We start from the raw sequence: 11,981 nt of genomic DNA on the forward strand, positions 1-11,981 counted from the left end.
GTCCCTGGAGAGGAAGCATACAGTGTCCGAGGACACAGTTGACACCTTCCGTGCCCGCTGGGCACCGCAGGGACTGGGGTGTATTATTGACCCCTTTAATCACATTTTAATTTGATGTTTTAAGTTTTCTTTTTCTGCTTTGTCTTTTGTTTCGAGCAGTTCCCCTCCTTTTAGGGAGCTGCCCCTTTTTGAGTTGTCCCTGAGTTAATTTGATTTTGTTTGTTTGGCTGGTACACAAAATGATGTCCCTGATTAAGGGCCAAATTGATGGGCCAATCGGGGAGCCTCTTGCTGTGTATTTAACCAGGCGTGTCAGTTCCTCTGGCACTCCGAGTGTAGCGTGCTAACTGAAAACACTCTGTACACTGTTGTCAGGTTTGTAAATAAAGGGGTTTTGGTGAAAGGAGTTCTGCCTCTGAGGACTTCTTATGAAAACGATCATCAATTGTTGTCAAAATCCAGACTCACTAATGTCCTTTAGGGAAGGAAATCTGCCATCCTCACCTGGTCTGGTCTACATGTGACTCCTGAACCTAACAGGCAATGAGGAGTGAGGCCCACATCCTGTGAAAAATACATGTTTGAAAAGTTGGATGTGTCAAGGTGAGGATTTCTGAGGGAGTAACAGGAAAAGCGGCTGGTGATTCTAAGCTACTGCGCAGTCTGAGTGAGCACTTGGTTCAAGCTTAGTAAACGTCACTAATCTTGATAAGTTGTGTCACCTTTTAGATTCAACAGAATGCAATCAGTGATTACTCAAACGCGGCTCCCACTGGGAGCGCGTCCCCGCAGCTCGGTGTCCATATGTGCCGAGAAAGAGTGTCAAAATAAATGAAAACAAATTGGAAAGGGAATTCAGCTCTGACAAATTGTGACAGTATGGGGCCAGAGTCAGGAACAATTCAACATTTCTCCGCTCAACAATTCCCGGCCTGGAACTGTTCCGATTGTGGGCGGCAGTCAGCTCTACCCCGTTCACACACCTCTCCGCTCCGCACCCGACAACTTCAACACATCACTCCAAACCTTCAAGCACGGCGCTGATCCCCCGAGCCCTCAGCTTCCCCCTTTGTAGGAAAGTTGTTCCTTAAGTTCTCTCTACATAAACCGGACTTGTGTCTGAAATCGGAATGCCGTACAAAAACAACTCAAATTTATATAGGGTCCTCAATGTATTGAAATGTCCGAGCGAGCTCCACAGAAACACAAGCTACTGAAGGAGAGACTGGGGAAGGTGGTTAAAAAAAAACCTGGGCAAAGAGGCAGGTTTTAAGAAGCATCATTTTGCTGCCTGTGGGATCTTGCTGTGCGTAACTCTGGCTGCAGCGTTCTCTGTCGTACAACAGCCTCACAAGGTATCTCGTTGGCTGCAGATGCACATTGAGGATCATGGAGGTCGCGTCCCTATATCATACCCTTGGCTGGAAAACAAACTCTGTCCATCCATTTGTTCCCTCCCACACCAGATAAAAGCGACGGGGTGGCACAGGGGGCCGGGTTTGATTCCTGGGCTTGGGTCACTGTCTGTGTGGAGTTTGCATGTTCTCCCCATGTCTGCGCGGGTTTCCTCCGGGTGCTCTGGTTTCCTCCCGCAGTCCGAGAGATGTGCAGGTTAGGTGTGTCGGCCGTGGTAATTTGCCACTTAGTGCCAGGGAGATTAAAGGATTAGGGACTGGGTGGGATTGTTGTCAGTACAGGTTCAATGGGCTGAATGGCCTCATGCACTGTAGGGATTCTATGAGAATGTCAGCTGTGCCAGAATTTAATTGTATCTGCTCATTCTAACGCAGCCTTTTCTAATGTTGCATTCTATTTAAAACGCATTTAACAGGAAAATTCAGGCAGCGATCTACACACAATTTGATCCAATTTCATTCATCGGAATGTAAAGCCTGGAAGGAATTGTCTCATTGGACTCAGTTAATCAGGTAAAACCTCCAATTGGAGGCAGCTGCAGGAAATCTCCATTTCTCCAGGGAAATTTTAGGTTGTTATCATGTGTTGCGACAATCCAGCACTAATATTGCAGTAATAAATATACTGAAGAAAGAGAAAAAGATTAATTCCTGGAATATTCACTTGGATTGTGGAAGTCAACGTAAATTTAAATATAAATAAAGCAAGAATTTAAACCCACTGCTTCACTGAGGAAATGTGCATAAAGGATTCTGTTACGTGGTTCAAATGAGAGTTCTTCACAATGCCCTTGTCAATATTTATCACTCAATCAACCTCATTAGATAATTACACAGGATGTACAGCACAAAGCTAAATCATTCAGCACAACTAGCCAATGTTCATCGAATCGCTGCAGTGCAGAAGGAGGCTATTCGGCCCATTGAGTCTGCACTGACCACAAACACACCCAGGCCCTATTCCCAAACTTTCTTAGATGCTTGGGATTCACAAAATACTCAGATGGTACAGTGGTTAGCACTGCTGCTTCACAGCACCAGCGACATGGGGTCAGTTCCCAGTTTGGGTCACCCTCTGTGTGGAGTCTGCATGTTCTCCCTGTGTCTGCGTGGGTTTCTTCCGGATGCTCCGGTTTCCTCCCACAGTCCGAAAGACGTGCCGGTTAGGTGCATTGGCCATGCTAAATTGTCCTTCAGTGTACCCAAACAGGCGCCAGAGTGTGGCAGCTAGGGGACTTTCGCAGTAACTTCATTGCAGTGTTAACGTAAGCTACTTGTGACACTAATAAATAAATTTAAAACTTATTCCTCTCAGCCGTTCAACAAATCCTTCTACGTCTTTTCCTTTATCTGGGGTGGCAGCTTGGCACAGTGAGTAGCACTGTGACTTCACAGCGTCAGGGACCCGGGTTCAACTCCAGCCTCGGGTCACTGTCTGTGTGGAGTCTGCACATTCTCTCCGTGTCTGCATGGGTTTCCTCCAGCTTCTACCCAAACTCCAAAGATGTGCAGGTTTGGTGGATTGGCCATGCTAATTTGCCCCTTAGTGCCAGGGGGATTAGCAGGATAAATAACTGGGGTTAAGGGATAGGGCCTGGGTGGGATTACAGTCGGTGCAGGTTGGATGGGCCAAATGGCCTCCTTCTGCAGTGTAGGGGTTCTATGATTCCTTGATCCGTTTCTCCAACTCCCTTTAAATGCATCTCTGCTAGTTACTTCCACCACTTTGTGTACTGGAGAATTTTAAAATTTAAATTGTTAGAGGTTTTTAAGTATTTAACTTAACAACAATTTCCGAACAATAATCCTGTTGGATCCCTAACTTTGCCACTCCAAAAAACATCTCATTCAGGAGAAGCCTGGTACAGCCGTCAGCTCGAAAACTGCGAGCGAGTCTCAAAGTTTGTGCAGCTACAGAGTGGGCTGCATCAGATAGGAAAATAAATCTCCAGGGAACTGAGAGTTTAATCTCAGTGATGACAGAATTTCCCAGGCTTCAGATTAAACTGTGGCATTGGACGCTGGGAGGGGGAATGATTTATCCGTTCCTTCACATTCCAAGACGCTGGTACAACCGGTGCTATCTTGTCATCCATCAGAGCTGTGGAATCAGAACATGAGAAAGCATTGATTGCTGATCTGTAAATAATTCTGGTGTAGGACCAGAAAAGAGAAATTTTTACATCCATTCCCGCCATCATCCTCCTGAGCAAAAGACCTTTAAAAATGTGTTTATTTAGGTTTAAAATCACAGTTAGTAGTTTAATTTCAAGGCAAAAAGCGAGTGAAGCCGTTACCTTTTGTATTTTGTATTTATCGATTTGAGATAAGTTCTTCCTTAACTTCACCTTGAATGAATCTCTTCACTTTTCCAGTTGGAAATCGGATAGCCCCCTCCAGGACAGCCTCGTTCTCTGCTTCATCCTTTTTCAGCTTAGTCAATGACAAATCCAATAAGGAATTTGGGTGAAACTTCTTTACGTGGAGAGTACTGCGAATGCGGAACTCGTTACCCCAAGGACTGGTTCAGTGGATTCATTTAAAGTGTAGCTGGGTAGCATCATGGAATGGTTAAAATGTAGAAGGGGCCAAGACAACCCATCCATCGGGTCCGTGCTGCTTCTCTGCAAGAGGAATTTTGCCAGTCCCGCTAACTGACCCTTTCTCTGTAGCCCAACATTCATATTTTCCTTTGGGTGCTTATCAGATTCCCAAGGCGAAGGAGAAAGGAATAGCAGGATTAGCAATTAGGGTGGAACAAAGTGGGAATGGAGTATAAATTCTAGCATGTGTTCGGGATCAGGTTAGAAACTCCAAAGTACTTTACGGAGATCACCCAAACCATAAGTTTTGCATCTTGAATTTGGCTAGGGTGAGTATGAGATGTTTCACTGATTTAAATGACCCACTAGGGAGCTTTTATCAAACAAAGCTTATTTAAGAATATAGTTAACATGTATAGTAAGAAAATTAGCAATACTTTTTATCAATTACAAACAAAATAACAGAAAGAAAACAATTACAATAATGTATTAACCGTTAATTGAATATTAAAGCTGTTCCAACAAACCAAAACCTTTTCATAGACAAAAGCATTTTCACAGGTTTAACTCAGCATAGATTAAAATCTCATTTGACTAGAGCAGAGTCTTTTCGAAGCCTGCACTTTCCTTCCAGAAGGCAAAATGTTGCCTTGAGATAATCAGCAGAATTTCCAATTAGAACAGGAAGATAGAGAGAGAGGGAGAGAGACTTCAGCTTCTTTCTTGCTTGACGCCCCTGCTAAAACTCAAAACTAAACTGCAGCCTCAAAACTCTCAAAACTGAAACCTTAAACTCACTGGAAAGAAAACTGCGCAAAAACACATGACCTATTCTCCAAACATTGCAGGATCGTAAAACTAATCCCAGAGTAAATATAAACAACCCCCACTTAAGCTATTGAAGTAGCAATAGAAGGACGCATTATAGCATAAAAGCAAATTACTGCGGATGTTGGAATCTGAAACCGAAAGAGAAAATGCTGGAAAATCTCAGCAAGTCTGTCAAAGCTTTGACAAAGGATCATCTGGACTCAAAACGTCAGCTCTTTTCTCTCCTTACAGATGCTGCCAGACCCACTGAGATTTTCCAGCATTTTTTCTTTTGGTTTCATTGTAGGTAGCCCAGAAATAATAATTACATCACTGAGACTGTAAGCTGCAGAAATCTTGTTTTTAACAAAATTGTTCTTAAAGGAACACATGGATTAGTCGGATGGAATGGCCAGATCTTATGCCATACATTCTCTGTAAATCTATGTATGATGATTGTATCCAATCAGAGTACAAATACCAGTCGTGTTTCCAATGTTATAAACACAGTTTTTATTGCTGCTCTGATGGCTTTATTTTCCTATTTTAACACAAGCCTTGTTAGACCATTCAGCCCATCTCGTCCCATTCATCTAGAGAGATCCAATCATTCTTTCCCAACATCACATCCATCAGTTCCGAAATAATTGGAAAGCATTTTTTTCCTTGCAGTAAACCCTCTGGATGTTTATTCCCTCTGTCAATAACTTGTGACAGGAGATATATCAAAGAATCATAGAATCCTACAGTACAGAAGGAGACCATTCAGCCCATCGAGCCTGCACCAACCACAATCCCACCCACGCTCTATTCCCATAACCCAATGCACTTACCCTAGATATATGTTAGTGTAGAACAGGTGACAGCCAATTGGAAGCCTGTTATATATTTATCCCAATTTCTGTTCAATGCCAATAGTGTAAAATGGGTGGATGGTTTCCAGCCAGCCACTGTAACCATCCTGCACAAAGTTAGAGTTGTAACCCTTCCTTCTCCAGCCTGCCCGAACAATTCCACCCTGTGACATTTATATCAACCTCCTCTTTAATGTCACCAGAGTCGCTCAAACTCACGAAGGGCTTTGATTGAGTAAATAAGTGGAAACTCTTTCCATTGGCAGGAGGCTCAGTGACCAGGGGACACAGGGCAGGATTTTCCAGCCACACATGCCCCAAGACCGGAAATTCCCTTCCCAGGTCAACGGATCTTTGTACGATCCACTGAATTTTCTGTCTTGTCGGCTGCGATGCCCGTGGCAGGCAGGCCAGAAAAATTCCACCCACGGTTTTCAGATAAATGACAGGAGAAGAAATGGGATGGGACAGAGATGGGGAGAAATGTTTTGACTCAGCAAGTTGTTGTGAACCGGAATGCACTGATCAAAAAGGTGGCAAACTCAGATTCAGTAACAACTTTCAAAAGGAGTTGGAGTTTTGCAGAGCCTATGGCAAAGAGTGGGGAAATGGCACGAATCAGAATGATTTTCCAAAGGGCCACAATAACAGAATGGGTCAAATGGCCTTGTCCACCGCTGTATCATTCAATGATTCCAGGCCGAGAAAGGGAGGCTGAGGGAGGTGGTGATTTCCTCAGATTCGGAGAGTTTGGAGAAAGTGTGTTTGTGTCGGGGTCTTGGACAATTCAATTTCAGCAACATGTGGGAATGAAGAGGTTAAGAGAGTAGAATAAAATAAATTAGGTGAGATACTTCGAGTGGTAAACATTAAGTTGCACTGGGGAGTCTCAGATATGAAATGCCACAATGACCAAATACAGATTGTGTGGGGAGTAGAGGGAGAGTCAAATGGAGGAGGACATTCTGCCCATCTTGACAGTGCTGGCTCTTTGAAAGAGGAAATCAGTTAGTCACACTCCCCTGCTCTTTCCCTATAGATCTATAATTCAATTATTCATCCAATTCCCTTTAGTAATATACTATTGAATCCCATTCTGCCATCCTTTTAAATACTTAAGGCCCCCTCATGTCATCCCAGATTCTTTAGCCAATTATTTGAAATCTGTCTCCTCTGGTTATCATCTCTCAGCACCTCACTGCACCACAAGCCCATGGATAACCTCACGATGCTCCACGTCTCCAGCTTCCACCCTAAACACATTAAACAAGCCATCCCGTACGGACAAGCCCACTACACAGGATCTATTCAGATAAGGACGATCGCAACAGACACCTCCAGACACTGAAAGATGCCCTCATAAGAATAGGATATGGCGCTCGACTCATCGATCAACAGTTCTGACACGCCACAGCGAAAAACTGCAAAGACCTCCTCACGACAAACACGGAACGCGGTGGACAGAGTACCCTTCGTCATCCATTACTTCCCCAGAGCAGAGAAGCTACGACATTTTCTCCGAGGCCTTCAACATGTCATCGATGAAGACGCACATCTCGCCAAGGCCATCCCCACACCCCCACTTCTTGCCTTCAAACAACCGCACAACCTCAAACAGACCACTGACCACAGCAAACTACCCAGCCTTCAGGAGAACAGTGACCACAACACCACACAACCCTGCCACAGCAACCTCTGCAAGACAGGCTGGATCATCGATACGATGCCATCATCTCAAGTGAGAATACCGTTCTCCAGATACACTGTACATACTCTTGAAACTTGGCCAACGTTGTCTGCCTGATACTCTGCAGGAAAGGATGTCCTGACGGATGGTACACTGGGGAGACCATGCAGACGCTACGACAACGGGTGAATGAACACCACTCGACAATCAGCAGGCAGGAGAGTTCAGTTCCTGTTGGGGAACACTTCAGCAGTCACAGGCATTCGGCCTCTGATCTTTGGGTAAGCGTTCTCCAAGGTGGCCTTCATGACACACAACAGCGCAGAGTCACTGAGCAGAAACTGATAGCCAAGTTCTGCACATGGCCTCAACTGAGATCTTGGGTTCATGTCACACTATCTGTAACCCCCATGACTTGCCTGGGCTTGCAAAATCTCACTAACTGTCCTGGATGGAGACAATACACATCTCTTTAACCTGTGCTTAACCCTCTCTCCACTCACATTTTCTGTACATTTAAGACTTGATAACCTGTAAAGACTCACATTCCACTCATTATCTTGTAAATTGAGTTCGTGTCTTTATATTCCCTGTTTGTGAACAGAACTCCTGTTCACCTGATGAAGGAGCAGCACTCCAAAAAATTGTGGCTTTGTGCTACCAAATAAACCTGTTGGATTTCAACCTGGTGTTGTGAGATTTCTTACTGCCTTTACTCCAGTCCAACGCCGGCATCTCCACATCATGATCATCCCTCCACCAGGGGAAATGATAGGCAGAATTTTCTGCCTGTTCACACCCCGTTCTCACTGCAAGCAAGGACGGAAAGTTTGGTGCTCTGTGAAATGTTTGTTCACTGCAGCGGGACTGGAGAATCTCACTGGCATAAGTGGCTGGATAATTCCAGCCAGTATGTCCCCCATCTACTCTACCCAAAATCTCTCTTGCTATTCCTCAAACCAACTCCAACTTGGTTTACCTCTTGTTTCCCAACCGTTCTCCATCACATGGCCCATCCTACCTTCTCTGGCCCTTCACAACTCATGGCTCCAGGGACCCGGATTCGATTCCCAGCTTGGGTCACCATCTGTGTGGAGTCTGCATGTTCTCCCTGTCTCTGCATGGGTTTCCTCTGGGTGCTCTGGTTTCCTCCCACAGTCCAAAAGACGTGCTGATTAGATGCACTGGCTGTGCTAAATTCTCCCTTGGTGTACCCGAACAGGCACCGGAGTGTGGCAGTTAGGGGAATTTCACAGTAATTTCACCGCGTTGTTAATGTAAGCCTGCTTGTGACACGAATAAATAAACTTTTAAAGCTTCGAACTTTGAAACTTGAAAAAAAACCAAACCAAGAAGGAGCTATAATTCTCCGATCTCGTCCACGGCTGGGATTATCCAGTCCCGCTGCAGTGAAGGGAGGTTTGGCTGAGTGCCAAGTCCTCCCTTCTCACTGGCGGGGGTGACAAGGCATGCGAGACTGGAGAACTCTGACCAGAAAGGACAGCGATGGCATCATACCGCCCTCCTGTAATCATTCTTTAACTGAATCGAAACCCTTTCAGAGCAGCCTGTATTTTTAGTTCATGTATTCCAATCATGTGTTCGCTAAATTCAACCAAATTAAATTATTCCTGGTTGATAGAAGCATTGTACAGATGCTGGAATATTAATAACATTCACAGTTGCCTAATTAGATTTATAGTCACATAAATACTCCGACTTTCATTTGCACACAAGAAAAGTATATTTATTTTTCAATTCCCACCAGATTTTCCTCATACTCCATCCCAAATTCCCCCGGATTGCATTGTTTATTAATCACTCTGAACATATTTAATTCACGTCAGTCTGAAAGTTTAACAAATACAAACTTTCAAAGTTATTTTCCATTTACATATTACAAATCTTTGCCACAAACCCAGACACAAAATCAAATAGGAAGAGATTCCATTCAGCTGTGTAATTGAGTGAGGTATACGGCAATGCTTATGGAAAATATAACTCAGGTTCAATTCTACCGGGCTTCTTACTTTGGTCTTTCGTTCCTTCTCAAATCCACCCAGAAATCGCAGAGCTTTACAGCACGTAGCTTTAATGGAACAATGGAAAATGAAGATTAAGTAAAATTCCATACTCGCTGACTTATTCTCCATTCAGAAGAATCATAGAATCCCTACCGTGCAGAAGGAGGCCATTCTGCCCATCGTGCCTGCACCCAGCACAATCCCGCCCAGGCCCTATCCCCATAACCCCAGACATTTACCCTAGCTAGTCTCCCTGACACTATTTGGACAATTTAGCATGGCCAATCAACCTAACCTAATCTTTGTACTGTGGGAGGAAACTGGAGAACCCAGAAAAAACCCACGCAGACACGGGGAGAATGCACAGACAGTGACCCAAGCCAGGAATCAAACCTGGGTCCCTGGCGCTGTGAGGAAGCAGTGCTAATTCCTGTGCCACCGTGCCAGCCCAGCCTCTATGCCGTCCCAGGCGCCATAAATTTAAAATTTTCACTTTAGTTTTCAAATTCCCTCCATTCCCTCATACCCTCCCCATCTCGTTAACCTTCTCTAGTCTGACAACACCCTGAGATCACTGCAATCTTACACCTCTGCCTTGAGTTGCCCCAATTTTAATCGCCAATGCCCGGGTCATAGAGATGGAATTCCTTCCCTAAACCTCTCTGTCTCTCCACCTCCCCTCTTCAAGACACTCCTTGAAATTTACTCCTTCAGCCACCTGTTCTAATAGCTCCTGATGCAACTCAGAGTCAAACCCTGTTCAAAAATTCTCCTGTGAAGCTTCTGAAACCTTTTACCACACCTAAAGCGCTATGTAAATGTAAGTTGTTCTTCTTTAAGAGAATTGCAGATTTGACCTCGGATGTGGTCTCACAGGGTGGGCCAGCCTTCATCGCCCACCCATCCTGATTTGCCCTTCAGAAGGTGGTGGTGAGCTGCCATCTTGAACTGCTGCAGTCCATGTGGTGTAGGTACATCATAGCGCTGTTAGGGTGGGAGTTCCAGGTGTTCAGAGGGACATTTAAGAATCAACCGCCTTGGTGTTCTTCTAGAGTCACACGTAGGTCAGACTGGGGAGGCAATAGTCTGGTGGTATTATCACTGGACTATTAATCTAGGAACTCAGCTATCGTTCTGGGAACCTGGGTGCAAATCCTTCTACAGCAGATGGTGGAATTTGAATTCAATAAAAAATATCTGGAATTAAGAATCTACTGATGACCATGAAGTCACTGTCGATTGTCAGAAAAACCCACTCGGTTCATTAATGACCTTTAGAGAAGGAAATCTGCCGTCCTTACCTGGTCTGGCCTACATGCTACTCCAGAGCCACAGCAATGTGGCTGGCTGCCAACTGCCCTCCAAGGGCAACTAGGGACGGGCAAAATATTCTGGCCAGCCAGCGACGCCCATGTCCTACAAATGATTGATAAAAAGACCAGCTGAGGATGGCAGATTTCCTTCCCTAAAGGACACTAATGAACCAGATGGGTTTTTACAGTGATTGAGGCTGGTTGCCATGATCATTATTACCAAGAACAGTCTTGAGTTCCAGATGTATTCATTAAATTCTAACAGTTGCCGTGGTGGGATTTGAATCTGTGTCCCCAGTGCATCAGCCTGGGCCTCTGGCTTACTAGCCAAGCAATGTAGCCTTTATACCAGCATCTCCTCTGTAAGATGTGGGGTGGGGTTTTCCCAAAATTGCACAGAATGCTGTAGCAGGCGGGAAAAGCTGTGGGAAGATCACTGGTTTCAGAGCTGTCTTTTCTAACCTTCTCATGAACATCGGGAGACCTCCCCCCCCAGGAAGATCTGGACCCTCCCCGCTACCTGGGACGTGGGTAACACTCCCGTCCCTTGCTCTTAGAGGGGTAGCCTGCCCCATCACTGAGAAACTGGGGCACCTCTCCCTCCTTCTACACCTAAGGGAAGCCCTTAATGAGGCATCACAAAGGTTGGCACAGTCACAGGGTAACAGTGCCAGGGCATGTCTCTCACCATTAAGGGGCTATGTTTACCTCTGTGCCCCCAGTGTGGTCATCACGACGGTTTGCATTTTTTAAAGCCAATAGTGAATTGCCTGAAGTGACATCACACTGGCAGGGTGTGGGGGTGTGGGGGGGGGGGATAATATTTAACGATCCCGGAAACAATAACGTTAATCCGTATAATTATATTATAATCCATTTAAGTTCATGGAAATCAGGCTCAGGCTCTGGGCATGAACCTGATTACATCGCTGGCAGGGTGGGGAGGGTGGGGGTGGAGGGGGGGCGGAGGGGAGGGGGAGGGGGGGGTGCTGAGGGGGCAGATCTCAGGCTGAAATCTCACCCCCACAAATCCCATTAAGGCGAGAGTTAGCGGCCATAACGGGATTTGCGCCCGTGGTGAATGTTTATTTATTTATTAGTGTCACAAATAAGGCTTACATTAACACTGCAATGAAGTCACTGTGAAAACCCCCTAGTCGCCACACTCGGGTGCCTGTTCGGGTTACACTGAGGGAGAATTTAGCACGGTCAATGCACCCTAATCAGCACGTTTTTCAGACTGTAGGAGGAAACAGGAGCACCCTGGGCAAGACGACAGCTCAGTGACTATCACTGATTGCTGTGCAGACACATGGATTTGGGCCTGTGTCTGTG

This window comes from Carcharhinus amblyrhynchos, chromosome 22 (genome assembly GCF_965287045.1).
Source record: "Carcharhinus amblyrhynchos chromosome 22, sCarAmb.v2.hapA, whole genome shotgun sequence".
In the NCBI taxonomy this organism is placed as follows: domain Eukaryota; kingdom Metazoa; phylum Chordata; class Chondrichthyes; order Carcharhiniformes; family Carcharhinidae; genus Carcharhinus; species Carcharhinus amblyrhynchos.